Genomic DNA, 17182 nt, shown 5'->3' on the forward strand with positions numbered 1-17182 from the left:
TGTGGATAGGACTTGGAGGAAAAGTGGGAATTGGGAATGTAGGATGAAAAAAAGAATATTCCATGGGAAAGAAATTATGTATGCAAAAGCATAAAGGATAGAATTATGTTCATGAACATGGGATGGTCAAGTTTTGCCGAAGCAAAAAATAGATAAAGGGGAAAAATAGCTGAGCATCATGTACAGACTGCAGCTCGGACCAGATCACAAAGACCTTCAGTGCCAAGATCAAGTATCAATAAGAATAGAGGAATTGTGGATGGTTCTGCAGCAAATAGGTGGGAAAACTAATGAACTGGCAAAACCAACTTTGGTCTATAAAGGAGGAAGAAACCAATCACAGGGCCGCTGTGGTGAAGGCTGATCTAGGTCTTTGGCTGAAGCAGCAGGAAAACCAGGAGAAGGAAACACAGGAAACAGGGAAGAAGACAAATCCCCATGACTCAAAATACATTGTATGGGGCAAAGGAATTCTCCCTGCCCACATTCTCTGCAGCTTTTCCTAATAATTGTTTGTGTTCAAAAATTAATCAGCATGAATTGTTCATTTCTTCTGTCTTCTTTCCTTGGGGAAGCGATTTAGAATATTTTGTAAACTCCCACATTTTCAGAAATGCATGTCAAACATGTGCCATGGCTCAAGCAGGTGCTTCTTAAATGCAAATCCCAAGCTAGGATTATTCAAAAGTGGCTGGAGTGTGAACCTTTTTCATAAAGGCCTGGAGCAGCATAAAGGTCTAGGCAGCTGAAAGGTATTTTCCCATGTTAAATTATCTTTGATTTGTCATGGGCAGGAAAAAAAGAACCAAGTGCTCCTGAGACATTTTACTCAGGAAGAGCAGAGTTGCATGATGGTTAGAAGCAAGGAATCTGGAAATATACAATCTGGGTTCAAATCCCAGATCTTATGCTCACTAGCTGTGTGACTTCAGGAAAGTCTATGGACCTTTCTGTGTCTCAATTAGCTGATGAGTTAGAATGACTGCTGAAGGTGTATGCACACTTAGGCAGGTCCACATACCATGACCATGACTAGCCACAATTTGGGTGGTCCATATACAAAAAACACACGATTATTATTGACACAAAGAAAGCAATGTGATCAGTAGAACACAATCACATTCACAGTGGCATGAATAGCACTGGTGTTAGCGTCTGCACCTGCAGTGAAGCAGGCTCCATCTTGGCCCACCTTGCTAGGCAGGAGGACTAACTTCAGGACATGCTGCTAGGAGTGGCACAGCTGGGAGATGAAGCCCAGTTAGGCTATTGCCTCTACACTAGGACACACCTTGAAAATCACCAGGTTCAACCTCCTCACTTCACAGAGGAAACAAAAGTTCAAGGAGATTAAATGATTTGCCCACAATCTCAGAGGTAATTAATGCAGACCTGGAACTGGTAGCAAGTGCGTCTGACGTACAGGTTAGGATCCTTTTGACCCCCACCCCCCACCCTCTGACACACATACGTATTCTCTCCAAAACAAACCCACACCAGAACCTATTCTCCTTCCCCATAGCCCTCTTACCATTCACTAAACACCATGGCATAATAAATCCACTTCTTTCTTTGTGTAGTAATTTTCCCCCAAACAGCCTCTGTTTTCTCACTCTTGACTTCAGTGTGAACTTTTTGTCCCATGAGTGACCAAATCAAGGCCAGGGAGGTGCCGCAGCTGCCCCTTAACCTCCCACTGGATGTGATTCACCAACAATAACATCCTTCCTCCCAGCCGAATGACACCTCTCACTTTCCACCTGAGGCCTGATTTTCCTGGGTCGGGTTTCCTGGTTAGACAAACTTGTGTGCACTGTGTGGGATGGATGGGGGAGGGTTAAAATAGCCAAACCACAAAAGGTTACTTCTAAGCTTAGTCTCCTGAAGTTCCAACCTCTTCGTTCTTTCCTTTGTATTGAAAAACACGCTCTGTCCAGAAAAATCTCCAGAGAGTGGGCTGCCAGGTTGTGGGAGTAATTACCTTTCCAGAATTAACCTGAAGCCAGAAAACACCTTTTTGGGGGCCTGGCACGTGATATAGTCATCTTAAATTAGAAGCTCAGCATCACTAATGTGGCATGTGACAGTCATTGCCAGTTTTTTGGTCAGCTGACATTGAGAAAGTTTTGCATTTCATTTCAAGCTCTGCATTTATTTTTTAAAATGAAAATACATATATTTATTGATTGCTTCTGAATATAAGAAGTAATTTATGTTTATTTTAAGACATTCAGAGAGTACCAAAATACGTAAAGTAGAAACTCAAAATCCATCACCATTAAATTCCACCCCAGAAATAACCACAATTAATGGACTAAACTTATAGACTTCTTGGTGTATGTTTGGTGTATTTTTTCCCCTTAGGGAAATAGGCTTACACTAGTATGTATAATGTCTTATAACCTATTTTTGGCTTTAAATTAGATTGTGCTTTCCCTTCTATGTCAATATTTATGAATTTACTTTTTTCTCTTTAAATAGATTTATTGATTTATCATTTTTTATTTATTCACTATTTATCAACAGTATTTATTGAGCACCTACTATGTGCCTAGCATTATAGCAGAGTTGCTGATTGAGTGTGGTTTTTTTGGCAGTAAAATATAAATAACATAAAATTTACTATTGTAATAATTTTTAAGTGTATGATTCAGTAACATTAAGTTCATTTATATTGTGTGCAAAAAACCCAGTGATTTATCTCTAGAACTTTTTCATCTTTCCCCAGTTGAAATCCTGTACCCATTAAATAACGCCCCATTCTCATTCTCCCTGGTCCCTAGCAACTACCATTCCACTTTCTGTCTCCATAAATTTTACTACTCTAGGTATCTCAAATAAGCAAAATCATACGACATTTATTCTTTTGAGTCTGGTTTATTTGACTTACCGTAATGTCTTCAAGGTTTACCTGTGTCATAGGATGCTTCAGGATTCATTTCCTTTTAAAGAATAAATAATATTCCTTTACATTTATTATTTTTTAAATTTTTTACTGAAATACAATTGATTGTACATATCTGTGGGGTTTAGCATTGAATATCAATGCCCGCGTGCAATATGTGATGCTCAAATCAGGATAATCCGTATATTCAACCTTAAACATTGTGATCATTTTTTGTAGCTCTTTATCAATTTCTCTCTAACACCCCCTTCCTCTCCCATTTTCCCACCTCTGTTGGTCTCAGTTTTGTTCCCTCTTTTTGAAAGTTCAACAAATTATTATTGTTGTTGTATCTTTCTTTCTCTTTTAAAATTTATTTTTTCAGCTCCCACTTATGAGTGAGGCCATGCAGTATTTCTCTCTCTGTGCCAAGCTTATCACCTAACATAATTTTCTCTAAATTCACCCATGTTGCAGTGAATGGCAGAATTTCATTCTTTTTTTTATGGCAGAGTAGTATTCCATTGTGAATATATACCACGTTTTCCTTATCCAGTTGTCAGTCAATGTATATTTAGGTTGGTTCCAGCTCCTGGCTATTGTAAATACAACTGCAATAAATATGGGAGTGCAGATATCACTTTAACATGATGATTTCCATTCCTTTGGGTATGTATCCAGCAGTGGGATTGCTGGATTGTATGGAAGGTCTACCTATAGTTGTTTGAGGAACCTCCATACTGTTTTCCAGATTGCTGTACTAATTTACAGTCCCACGAATACTGTCATTCTCTGTCTTTTTGATAACGGTCAGTCTAACTGGGGTGAAATGATACCTCAAGGTGGTTTTGATTTGCATTTCACTTATGCTAAGTGATGTTGAGCATTTCTTCATGTGTCTGTTGGTCATTTGTGTATTTCCCTTTGGTAAGTGTCTGTTCAGCTCATTTGCCCATTTTTTAAATGGGTTAGTTGTGTTTTTTAACTGTTAAGTTGATTGAGTTCTTCATATATTCTGGATATTAATCTGTTGTATGCATAGTTTGCAAATATTTTCCCCCATTCTGTAAGTTCCCTCATTCTCTCTGTTAACTATTTCTTTTGCTGTGCAGAAGCTTTTTCGCTTGATATAATCTCATTTGTTTATTTCTTCTTTTTTTGCTTGTGCTTTGGGGTCTTATTCATAAAGTTTATGCCCCGTTCTGCTTCCTGAAGTGTTTCCCGTATATTTTCCTTTAAGAGTTTTATAGTTTCAAGTCTTATATTTAGGTCTTTAATACATTTTGAGTTGATTTTGGTACACAGTGAGAGGTATGGGTATAGTTTCATTCTACATAGGGAGGTCCGGTTTTCCCAGCATCACTTATTGAAGAGGCAGACTTTTCCCCAATGTATGTCCTGTATGTTCTTGTTGCCTTTGTCAAAGATCAGTTGGCTGTAAGTATGTGGGCTGATTTCTTGGTTCTCTCTTAGGTTCCATTGGTCATCTGAGTGTCTGTATTTATGTTTATGTCAGTACCATGCTGTTTTGGTTACTATAGCTTTGCAATATAATTTGAAGTCAGGTGATGTTATGCCTCTGTTTTATGCTTGTTTGTTTTCTTTTGTTTTTTGTTCAGGATTGCTTTGGCTATTCAGGATCTTATACTTCATCCATATGAGTTAAGATTGTTTTTTCTATTTCTGAGAAGAATGTCATTGGTATTTTGATGGAAATTGTATTGAATCTGTAGATTGCTTTGAGTTGTATGGACATTTTCACAATGTTAATTCTTCCAATCCAAGAGTATGGAATGTCTTTCCATCTGTTTGTATCCTATTTAATTTCTTTCAGCAGTGATTTGTAGTTGCCATTGTAGAGATGTTTGGCCTCCTTGGATAACTTTATTTCTAGGTATTTTATTTTGAGGTGACTATTGTAAACAGGCTCGTTTTCTTGATTTCTTTTTCTGTTAGCTCATTATTGGAATATAAAACGCTACTGACTTTTGCATGTTGATTTTGTATCCCATCAAAATTTTACTAAAATAATTTATCAGCTCTAAGAGAACTTTGTAGATTTTTTAGGTTTTCCTATATATAAGATCATGTCATCTGCAACAGGGACAGTTTAACTTCATCTTTTCCAATATGGATACCCTTTACTTTTTTCTCTTACCTGATTGCTAAGGCTAGTACTTCCAATACTATGTTAAAGAAGTGGTAAAAATGGGCATCCTTGTCTTGCTCCTGTTTCCATTCAAGATGATATTTGTGGTGGGTTTGCCATATATTGCTTCAATTGTGTTGAACATTTTAAATGGCATCTGCCTAAGGTGGCTTCAGAGAAAGATGTTGAGAAGCAGATAGAAATGCGAGTTTGAAACTCTGAACAGAGGCCTGAGGAGTTGTGTTGGTTTCCTAGAGCTGCCATAATAAAGTACCACAAACTAAGTGGCTTAAAACAGTAGACACTTATTTTACCACAGTTCTAGAAGCTGGAAGTCTGAAATCAAAGTATTGGCAGGACTGTGTCCTCAGAATGCTCTAGGGAAGGGCTTTTCTTTTTCACTTCCTCCTTCTAGTAGCCCTTAGTGTGGGGGCTTATGGCATCATAACTCTAGCCTCTATCTTTACATAGTCTTCCCCCATCCAGATCCAAATCTCCCTCCTTCAACAAGGATACCAATCATATTGAATTAAGAGGCAACCCTACTCCAGTGTGACCTCATCTTAACTAAGTACATCTATGACAATTATATTTCCAAATAAATTCACCTTCTGAGATACTAGAGGGATTAGGACTATTTTTAGGGGGGGATGTAATTCATCCTTAACAGGGATGATATACATTTATTTGGCATTCAGATGCTATTTAGAGCCATGACAATAGAGAAGTAAAGCATTGTAGTTAAGAGCACAGGTTTTGGAGTCAATCAGAAGTGAGATTGGCTCTTTACCTCCACCATCTATTGGCTATGACTTTGAGAAAGATGCTTAATTTTTCAGACTTAGTTTCCTCACCTGTAACACAGGGATGATAAAAGTAATTATCACTAGGTTTCTTGTAAATATTAAATGAGGAAATGATTGTAAAGTGTTTAGTACCGCACCTTTTATAGGGTAAGTGTTCAGTAAATGTTATCTATTAGCTAAGTTTTTCTATGGAGAGAATCTAGCATGGGAAAGAAAAAGGAGCAAGGAATAAATCCTTAGCTGTGGAAGCACACCTTTTTGTTAGAAATGACACGAGAGCAACTGGGATGATGAAAAATATTAGGCACTATTTCCTGGTGTTTTGGGTGCGTATATATTTCAAGAATTTAACGCTTTACCTGGTATAGGGAAATGACTCAACATGGGATTAACAGATTAAATTAGATGAATGAGGAAGACACATTAGGCCAGGAAAGAGGAGTGTTAAGGGTAGATAGGTAGAAAAAGAGGACTGAAAGCTAAGAAAGGCTCTTCTGCAGGAGAGAAAAAATTATACCTACTCTGTGAGTGTAGAACTAGAACTAGCAATTACAGGGACAACCGTTCTTACTCAGTACTGAACAACGTTTGCTGAGGTTCTCACTCCTTGATGCACACAAGCAGAGCTGGCTGGCACTGGCCACCTGTGATTCCATATTGATGTTAAAGAGGCCATAAATAAGAGACATATATTAGATGAGAGGAACATAATAGAAACTTTTCAAGAAGAGACATTAGCAGCATAAAAATTCCATCTTCTCTAACATAGTTGTAAACTCAACCCTATTTCCAAAGGCCAAAGGTACCAGCTATTGATTTCATATTACACTTAGTCTCCTTTATGTTGGATTTTTATGGAAGAGGATCAGCAGTCTTTGAGAAGCACGTCTGGATCAAAACAATGAGCCTTAATTCTTTAAGAAAAAGCTAATAGTCATGTTAATGTCCTTTAATGGAAAGAAAGCCAAACCAGGGTAGTCAAACAGATATTACTTCCTATCATTTTTGGATAAGGCATAAGACAGAAACCAGTCAGTATCTCATCTCAACGTGAAGCTCATGGTTCTCAGAACTACGAAGGACAATCTTGGCAAGGCACTGAAGAGATTGGAAAAAAGAGGGTAGTAAGTCCCATATTTTGAATCCCCTTGTGAAGTGAAGATCCTTCTAGGACATACCACCCAGATCCATCTTAGGAAATGCAGGACATACACTTTCAGCTGCTCAGAATGCTGCTGGCAGACAGCTCCAACTTGTCAGGCCTCTTCAGGAATTGCCTTGACGGAGCAGGGCCATCTCATCCAAGGTGGTCCCCTTCTTGGGGCAGCCCTCATCCAATAGTTGACCAACAAGGGCGTTAAAAAGGCCTGATACCCTCTCTTCAGCCAAGGGCATCTCTGAAAGGTCATTTCAGCTTCAAAGCTCTCCAAGGAGTTTGATGAAGCTTTTTCTGAGTTTTGTCAGCCAATTCCTTCCTCTGTCTAATCTTTTTTAAAAAAAAAATCAATGCATTTACTTGAAAATGTTACCAAAAATATATTTTCTTATAATTTTACTTTATTATTTATTTTTCAGCAGCTTTATGAAGGTATAACGGGTATACAATAAACTGAACCTTTCTAATGCATACAATTTGATGAGTCTGAATATTTGCACACACCCCTGAAACCATCACCTCAATCAAGGTAACAGACAAATCCATCACCTCCAAAAGTTTTCTTCCTCTATAATATTAAAGAATGTGTTTTACACCTCATGTAGATAGAAATGGAAAATAAGACAGGAAAAAATCTTATGTCAGATGTATGTTTTGCAAATATTTTGAGTTGATAAACGATTCAGCAAAGTAGCAGGATACAAAATCAACACACAAAATTCTGTAACATTTCTATTCTCCAGTAGTGAACATGCAGAAAGAGAAATCAAGAAAGCTTGCCCATTTATAATTGCCATCAAAAAAAAAAAATGAAATACTTAGGGAGAAATTTTTTAAAGTGTGCAGCTTTACTGAATTGATGTGGATCGTATCAAAATTTAAAAGTAAACATTCTAAGATGATAGTGGCTACTGAATATATCTCTAAATTAGTTAAACATGCAATTGATTTAGACATGTTTTAATTGTGGTATGTCTACAGAATGGAATACTACTCTGCTATAGAAAAGAATGAAATACTGCCATTTGCAACAAAATGGATGAACCTAGAGAGAATTATATTAAGTGAAACGAGTCAGGCACAGACAGAGAAATATCACATGTTCTCACTTATTTGTGGGAGCTAAATAAATAAATAAATAAATACACAAACAACATGGGGGGGGGAGGGAAGAAAACACAACAATTACAATTCCTTGAAGTCGATATGACAAGCAAACAGAAACGAGGTTGTTGGGAAGGAGTGGGGGGAGGGAGGAGGGAGGGAGGTTTCTGTAATGGGCCACATTGTATATTGACAAAATAAAATAAATAAATAAATAAACATTCTCCCTGATACAGTACAATTTATTTTATTTTATTTTATTTTATTTGACCAGTAAGGGGATCGTAACCCTTGGCTCAGTGTTGTCTGCACCACGCTCAGCCAGTGCACGCACTGGCCATCCCTATAAAGCATCTGAACCTGCAGCCTCAGCACTATCAGTGCCGCACTCTCCCGAGTGAGTCACGGGAACAGCCCCAGTACAACTTTATTAAGTTTGTTCTCATGTTGTACATGAGATCTCTAGACTTGTTAATCATACCTAACTTGCACTATGTAACCCCTAACTAACATATCCCCTTCCTTCCCCTCCCTATCCTAGTAACCACTGTTTTATTCTATATATCTGTATTTTTAACTCTTACATTTTTAAGATTCCACATATGTATAACTGTGATCATGCAGTATTTTCTTTCTGTGTCTAGCTTATTTCACAAAGCATAATGTCCTCCAGGTTCATAAATGTTGTGGCATTTGGCAAGATCTCTTTCTTTTTTAAGGCTGAATAATATTCCATTGTACACACACACACACACACACACACACACACACACACACTATAGTTTATCCATTCATCCATTGATAAACACAGGTTCTTTTTGTATCTTGGCTATTTTGAATAATACTGCAATGAACATGAAAGTGCACATATCCTTACAGGGTCCTGATTTCATTTCCCTTGGCTATATGCCCAGAAGAGGGCTTAGTGGGTCATATGGTAGTTCTATTTTCCTTGTAAATCTCCACACTGTTTTTTATAATGGCTGCTAATCTCCATCCCACCAATGTTGTATAAGAGTTCCTTTTTCTCACAGCCTCACCAACATTTGTTATCTCTTGACTTTTTGATAACATACTAATGGGTGTGAGGCAATATCTCGTAGTGGTTTTGATTTGCATTTCCCTAATGATTAATAATGTTCAGCACCTTTTCATACACCTGTCGGCCATTTTTATGTCTTCTCTGAATAAATATCCATTCTGGTCCCTTGCCCAATTTTTAATCAGTTTGTTTTTTTCTATTGTATTGTGTGAGTTATATATAAATTTTGGATATTAACTCCTTATCAGATGTATGGTTTGAAAATATATTTTTCCCCAATCTGTAGGTTGCTATTTCATTTTGTTGCTTGCTTCCTTTGCTATGCAGAAGCTATCTAGTTTGATGTAGCTGTGTTTATTATTTTTAATTTTGTAGCATGAGATTTTGGTGTGATATGCAGGAAATCATTGCCAAGACTGACGTCAAGGAGCTTTCCCCCTACTTTCTCTTTAAAGAGTTGTATGGCTTCAGGTCTTACGTTTAGGTCATTTATTCATTTTGATTTGATTTTTGTGTATGGTATAAGGTAAGGGTCCAATTTCATTCCTTTGTATGTGGATATCCAGTTCTCCCAGTACCGTTTAGTGAAAAGTCTATCTTTCTACAATTGTGTCCTCTTGGTGCCCTTGTCAAAAATTAGTTGATTGTGTATGTTTGGATTTATTTCTGGGCTAATTATTCTAATCCATTATCCAGTGTATCTGTTTTTATGCCAGTGCCATGCTGTTCAGATTACTAAAGCTTTGTAATATAGTTTAAAGTCAGGCAGTGTGGTGCCTCTAGCTTTGTTCTTCTTGTTCAAAATTGCTTTGGCTATTTGGGGTCTTTCTAGGCTTTAAATAAATATTAGGATTAGTTGTACTATCCATGAAAAAAACTATTGGGATTTTGATAGGGATTGCATTGAATTTATACACAGCTTTGGATAGTATGGACATTTTGACCGTATTTATTCTTCTGATCCATGAGTGTGGGATATCTTCCCATTTTTTTGGTATATTCTTCAACTTATTTTATCAATGTTTTACAATTTTCAGTGTAGTGATCTTTCACCTCCTTAGTTAAATTTATTCCTAAATAGTTTTTTGATGCTATCATTAATGGAATTGTTTTCTTGATCTCTTTTTCATCTAGGTCATTATTTGTGTATAAAAATGCTCCTAATCTTTGTGTGTTAATTTTGTGTCCTGCAACTTTACTGAATTTCATTTATTAGTTCTGACAGTTTTTTTGAGGAGTGTGTTTGTGTGGAATCTTTGGGATTTTCTACATATAGGAACATATCATCTGCAAATACAGATAATTTTACTTCTTCCTTTCCAGTGTGAATGCCTTTCATTTCTTCATCTTGTCTGATTGTTCTTGCTAGCACTTCCAGTACTTTGTTGAATAGAAGTGATGAAAGCAGTCATCTCAGCCTTGCATAGGATCTCAGTGGATACACTTTCAGATTTTCCCCATCGATTATAAGGTAAGCTGTGGGTTTTTCATAAATGGCTTTTATTATGCAGAGGAACTTTTTTCTGTATATAGACTGCTGAGAGTTTTTATCAAAAGAGGATGTTGAACTCAAAAAATACTTTTTTTCTGTCAATTGAAATGATCATGTGGTTTTTGGCTTTCATTCTGTTAATGTGAGGTATCACATTGGTTGATTTGTATGCCAAGGGTAAATAACACTTGCTCATAATGTATAATCTTTTTGATGTGTTGTTGAATTCAGTTTACTAATATTTTATTGAAGACTTTTGCATCAATGATCATCAGCAAAATTGGCCTGTATTTCTTGTGATGAATTTGGCTTAGGTGTCAAGGTGATGCTGGCCTCATAAAATGTGTTTGGAAGTATTTCCTCTAGCTTTGTTTCTTGGAAGTGTTTTAGGAGAATTGGTATTTTATTTTTTTGAATGTTTGGTAGAATTTAGCTATGAAGACATCTGTTCCTAGCCTTTTCTTAGGAGGTTTTTGATTACTTCTGTCTCTTTATTTGCTATTGTTCCATTCAGGCTTTCTATGTCCAAATTTAATCTTAGTAGGTTGCAAATTTCTAGGAATTTATTCTCTTCTAGGTTATTCAATTTGTTGGCATATGATTGTTTATAATAGTCTCTTATTATCCTTTTTATTTCTGAGGCATCTGTTTTAATGTCTCCACTTTACTATTGATTTTATTTATTTCAGTTCTCTCTTTTTTCCTTAGTCTAGCTAAGGGTTTGTGGATTTTATTATTTATTCAAAAAAATCAACTCTTAATTTTACTGATTTTTTTTTTTCCTGTGGTTTTTATATTTTCTTTTCGATTTAGGTCTGCTCTGATCTTCACTATTTACTTTCTTCTAACTTTGGGCTTTGTTCTTTTTTTCCTAGTTCTATGAGGTGTAATGTAAGGCTATTTATTTGGGATCTTAATTCCTTTTTTAATGTAAGCATTTATTGCTATAAAATTCCCTCTTAGAACTGCTTTTGCTGCAACTCATAGGTTTTGGTACATTATGTTTCCATTGTCATTTGTCTCAAGATATTTTTAAATTTTCCTTATGATTTCTTCATTGACCCATTGGTTGTTCCTCTGGCCAATCTTTTAGATGTTGACTCTGACAACAACCTCGTAAACTTTCTGCCGACCAGTCTTCACCTCAAGTGTGCTTCCTGGCAAACAAACCTGTGTCACCTTCTTTGAACTCTTGCCTACTTTCAATTATCATCAGATTTGTCTCCTTGTCTATAGAACAAAACTCAAAATATAACTTATGCTCACTATTTCCACTTCCTCACCTTCCATTCTCTCTTGAACCCTTTAAAATTAAACTTTTCTGCTACCACTCCATAGAGACTGTTCATGTCATCTTGCCAAATCCCATGATACTCACCTTAGATTGCCTCTCAGTAACATCTGTCATAGTTTAATACTCTTCTTCTTCAGACTTTGCCTGCTTCCTACGTCATCACATTCACCTGTTTTTTTCCTCCTCACTGACTTCTTCTTCTCAGTGTCTTTTTCTTGATCACCCTTATTTTCCCAACCTTTTTGACCTTCTTTTCTTCTTTATCTGTACTTACTTCTTAGGTCGGGAGTCAGCAGACATTTTCTGTAATGGGCCAGATAGTCAATATTTTAATCTCTGAGGGTAATATCATTTCTTTTGCAACTACTAAACTCTGTCATTGTATTGCAAAAGTTGCCACATCTATTACATAAAAATGAGCATGGTTGGGCCGGCCCTGTGGCTCACTCGGGAGACTGTGGTGCCGGTGGCGCCAAGGCCGTGTGTTCGGATCTTATATAGGGATGGATGGTGTGCTCACTGGCTGAGCATGGTGCAGACCACACCATGCCAAGGGTTGCAATCTTTTACTGGTCAAAAACCAAGCAAACAAAAATGAGCATGGCTGTGTTCTGATAGAGCTTTATTTACAAAAACAGTCAGTGGCCAGGTTTGGCTTGAGGGCTGTAGTTTGCAGACCCCTGTTCTAAGTTATCAAATTTAGTTCCACAGCTTTAAATATCATGTCTAGCTTCCCTAAATTTCAGATGCAGATATTTAAGTTGCTATTTGATATCATCTCTCAATGTACATTTAGTAATATGTACTAAAACTTGTGTAAGTACATTTAGTAATATGTACTAAAACAAAACTCTTGATTTTTATCCCTATGTCTCTCTGCCAACCTGTTTCTTGTAGTTTTCTTTTCATCAGCAAATGGCATCACTATTTATACCATTTCTCTACCTTTTTCGTTCAGTACCAACTGAGTTCAAGACATGAACTTCTCTCCTCTGGATTATTTCATTAATATTCAACACTCCTTTCTGCTTTCCCTCTAATCACTGGAGAGTCTAGTCTTTACATGGTAGCAAAAGAGTACTTTAAAAAATGAAAATTGAATGATGACATTTTGCTGTTCAATATTGTCCAATGGCTTGCTGTCTCAATCAGAATAAATTTTAAGCTGCATACCAATGCCCAGAAGGCCCCAAATGATCTGGTGTTTATGCACCTTTCTGGCCTTGTGGTCTGTTATACTTCTTCATGCTCATTTTATTCCAGCCACACTGGTCTCCTTGCTGTTTTGAACATCAGATTAATTCTTGTCACAGGGCTTTTGCACTGGCTGACCTGTCTACTTGGAAATATGCTTTCCCAATTGTTAAATAGCCTCATTTCCTCACGTAATTTGGGTCTTTGTTTAAATATTGCCTCCTCAGAGAAAAGCCTCCTGATTCCCTGCCTAAGTAGATTCCTTCCATCAGTTACCCAGTTACTCCTTACCTTACATTATCTTGCTTAATAACACTTATATCTACCTAAAACTACCTTGTGCATTTATTGATATATTTGTTGATTATTTCTCTTTACTATCATAAAGATTTGAGAAGGCAGAGACCATACGTTATTTGTCCCTTGCTCTATTTATGGTGTATATAAAAGTATGTAAAATGTAGTAGAAAAACAATACAATTTTGTTATTGTTTTCCCCTTAAACCTGGTATACTAAGAACATACATTTTTCTTTAGACCTTCCAAAATGCCATTAACATTACTGTAAAGGAATACACATGTTATAAACCCAGAAGTACCCAGAGGAAAAAAGGAGCAGGTGTAAATACACAGATGAGACGTGTCAACAAAATTTTGGATGATGGGAAGCAGATGAATAAACAGAGACCATATTGTCAGTGGGGAGGAAGCCGAAACTTTTCTTTTTCATTGAAACGTAATTGATTGTACGTATTTGTGGGGTACAGCATTGAATATCAATACCTGGGTGCGATGCGTGATGCTGAAATCAGGATTATTAGTCTATTCAGCGTTAAACAACATAATCACTTTGTGTGACCCTTTATCAATCTCTCTCTAACCCTCCCTTCCCCTTTCCCACCTCTGGTGGTCTCAGTTCTGTTCTCTCCTTTCGAAAGTTCCATGAGTAATTGATTTTTTGTATCTTCCTTTCCTTCTTTTTCAATTTATTTGTTTATTTTTTTAGTTCCCACTTATGAGTGAGGACGTGTGGTATTTCCCTTTTTGTGTCTAGCTTATTTCACTTAACATGATTTTCTCTATGTTCATTCATGTTTCAGTGAAAGGAGGAATTTCATTCTTTTTAATGGCAGAGTAGTATTCCATTGTGTATGTATACCACGTTTTCAAATCTAGTCATCCACTGATGGACATTCAGGTTGGTTCCAATTCCTGGCTATTGTAAATAGAGGTGTGATAAACATGGGAGTACAGGTATCCTTTCTACATGATGGTTTCCATCCCTTTGGATATATACCCAGGAGTGGGATTGTTGGATCATATGACAGTTCTATTTGTAGTTGTTTGAGGAAACTCCATACTGTTTTCACAATGGTTGCAGTAATTTACAGACCCACCAACAGTGTAGGAGTTTTCCCCTTTCTCCACATAGTCACCAGCATTTGTTATTATCTGTCTTTCTGATAATAGCCAGTCTGATGGGTGTAAAATGATATCTCAATATGGTTTTGATTTGCATTTCTCCAATGATTAGTGATGTTGAGCATTTTTTTCATGTGTCTGTTGGCCATTTGTATATCTTCCTTTGAGAAATGTCTGGAAGCTCATTGGCCCACTTTTTAATCAGGTTACTTGTTTTTTTACTGTTAAATTGCTTGAGTTCCCTGTATATTCTGGGTACTAATCCCTTGTTGGATGCATAATTTGCAAATATTTTCTCCCATTCTGTAGGTTGTCTTTTTGCTCTGTTAATTGTTTCTTTTGATTTGCAGAGGCTCTTTAGTTTGATATAATCCCATTTGTTTATTTTTTCTTCTGTTGCCTATGTTTTTGGGGTCTTATTCATAAAGTCTTTGCCCAGATATGTTCCCTGAAGTGTTTTCTCTATGTTTTCTATTGGGAGTTTTATAGTACTAGGTCTTATATTTAAGTCTTTAATCTATTTTGAGTTGATTTTGGTACATGATGAGAGATATGGGTCTAGTTTCATTCTTCTGTTTATGAATGCTGAGTTTTTCCAGCACTATTTATTGAAGAATCAGTCTTTCCCCAAATGTATGTTCATGTTGCCTTTGTCAAAGATCAGTTGGCTGTGAGTATGTGGGTTGATTTCTGTGTTTTTTATTCTGTTCCATTGGTCTGATTGTCTGTTTTTATGCCAGTACCATGCTGTTTTGGCTAGTATAGCTTTGTAGTATAATTTGAAGTCAAGTAGTGTGATGTCTCTGGCTTTACTTATTTATTTTTTTATTGCTCAAGACTGCTTTGGCTTTTTGGGGTCTTTTGTTTTTCCATATGAATTAGGATTTTTTTTTCTATTTCCTCGAAAAACGTCTTTGATATTTTGGTGGAGATTACATTGGATCTGTAGATCACTTTGAGTAGGATGGACATTTTCACAATGTTAATTCTTCCAATCCAAAAGCATGAAGTGTCTTTCCGTCTTTTTGTGTTCTCTTTAATTTCTTTCAGCAGTGATTTGTTGTTATCATTGTAGAGATCTTTCAACTCCTCAGTTAAATTGATTCCATTGATTCCTAGCCCCTCCCCCCAACTTTGGTGACTATTGTAAGTTGGTTAACTTTCTTGATTTCTTTTTCTTCTATTTCATTATTGGAGTACAAAAATACCACTGATTTTTGCATGTTGATTTTGTATCTATAAATTTACTGAAATCATTTATCAACTTTAAGAATTTTTCTGTAGAGTCTTTAGACTTTTCTATATATAAGATCATGTCATCTGCAAAGGGAGACAGTTTGACTTCATCTCTTCCAATCTGGATGCCTTTTATTTCTTTCTCTTGCCGGATTGCTCTGGCTAGTTCTATAGATACTACATTAAATAGGGGTGGTGAAACTGGGCATCTTTGTCTTATTCCTATTCTTAAAGGAAAAATTGAAAGCTTTTCCCCATTCAGGATGATATTGGCTGTAGGTTTGTCATATATGGCTTTTATTGTGTTGAGATACTTTCCTTCTGTACCTATTTTCCTGAGAGTCTGTATCAAGAAGGGATAAAGTTGAAACTTAAATGCCCAAAGGAGCATGAAGTAGCGTGGAAGGAGCAAGCTGACTCCGCCATAAAAATTTGGAAAGTCTCAGGAAAAGTCACCTGGAATCTCACAAGGCAGGAATAGGGGGAAGGTTGAAGAGAGGGATATTTTTTGCAAGTCATACAAAGGACTTTTATAATACCAGATATCTTATCTCTGCTAGAATGCTTGGCACTGCCCATCCCCAAACAAGCTGAGGGTGAGATGAAACACAAAGCATGCACTGAAAATAGAGAAAGTAAATAAAAATCTACAACCTGAATTATCAGATTTTGAAGCTTCCTTTTCTACAGTTTGGCTTGCTTTAAGATGAAAGTTGGGTTTATATGCCTAAAGTTAGAAAAATGGAAGGTTTCTCTCTAAAATATTTGACCAGATTAAAAATATTAAATATATACAGATATTGGCATTTGAGGAAGTTTCCAATAATATGGTCAGGTCCTTGTTTATCATTATTCAGTGAGACCCACTAATCATATAGTCCCACCCTCACAACCTGAAATTCTAATTAGTTTTTATTGCATTAAATCTTACAGATAAATGGATAGTCAAGAACTGCCAGACATTTGAGAAAATCCTCTAACATGAAGACACAAACAAACAAACTAAAGATGGGAACTCAAAGAAAATAAAAATTATGTAGAAACCAGAGGAAAACTAAAAAGAAAAAAGGGAAGACTAAACAAGTATAATATCCTCATAGAAATAAACAATATATCATCACGTCTATGAAGTTCTCATAAAACAAACAAAAAAGAATCTTATGAAAGAAAAATATTTAGAGAATAAGAATGAGCTTCTGAAAATTAAATACATGATAACAGATTTAAACATTAAATAGATGGGATAGAAGAAACATGTATTGGTTAATTTTATGTGTCATCTGAATGGATCACTGGGTGCCCGGATGTTTAGCCAAGTATTATTTTGAGTATTTTTGATAGGGTGTTTTTGGATGAGATCTACATTTTAATTAGTAGAGTAAACCAGATTGCTTTCCATAATG

This window comes from Cynocephalus volans, chromosome 17 (assembly GCF_027409185.1).
Source record: "Cynocephalus volans isolate mCynVol1 chromosome 17, mCynVol1.pri, whole genome shotgun sequence".
NCBI classification, from domain to species: domain Eukaryota; kingdom Metazoa; phylum Chordata; class Mammalia; order Dermoptera; family Cynocephalidae; genus Cynocephalus; species Cynocephalus volans.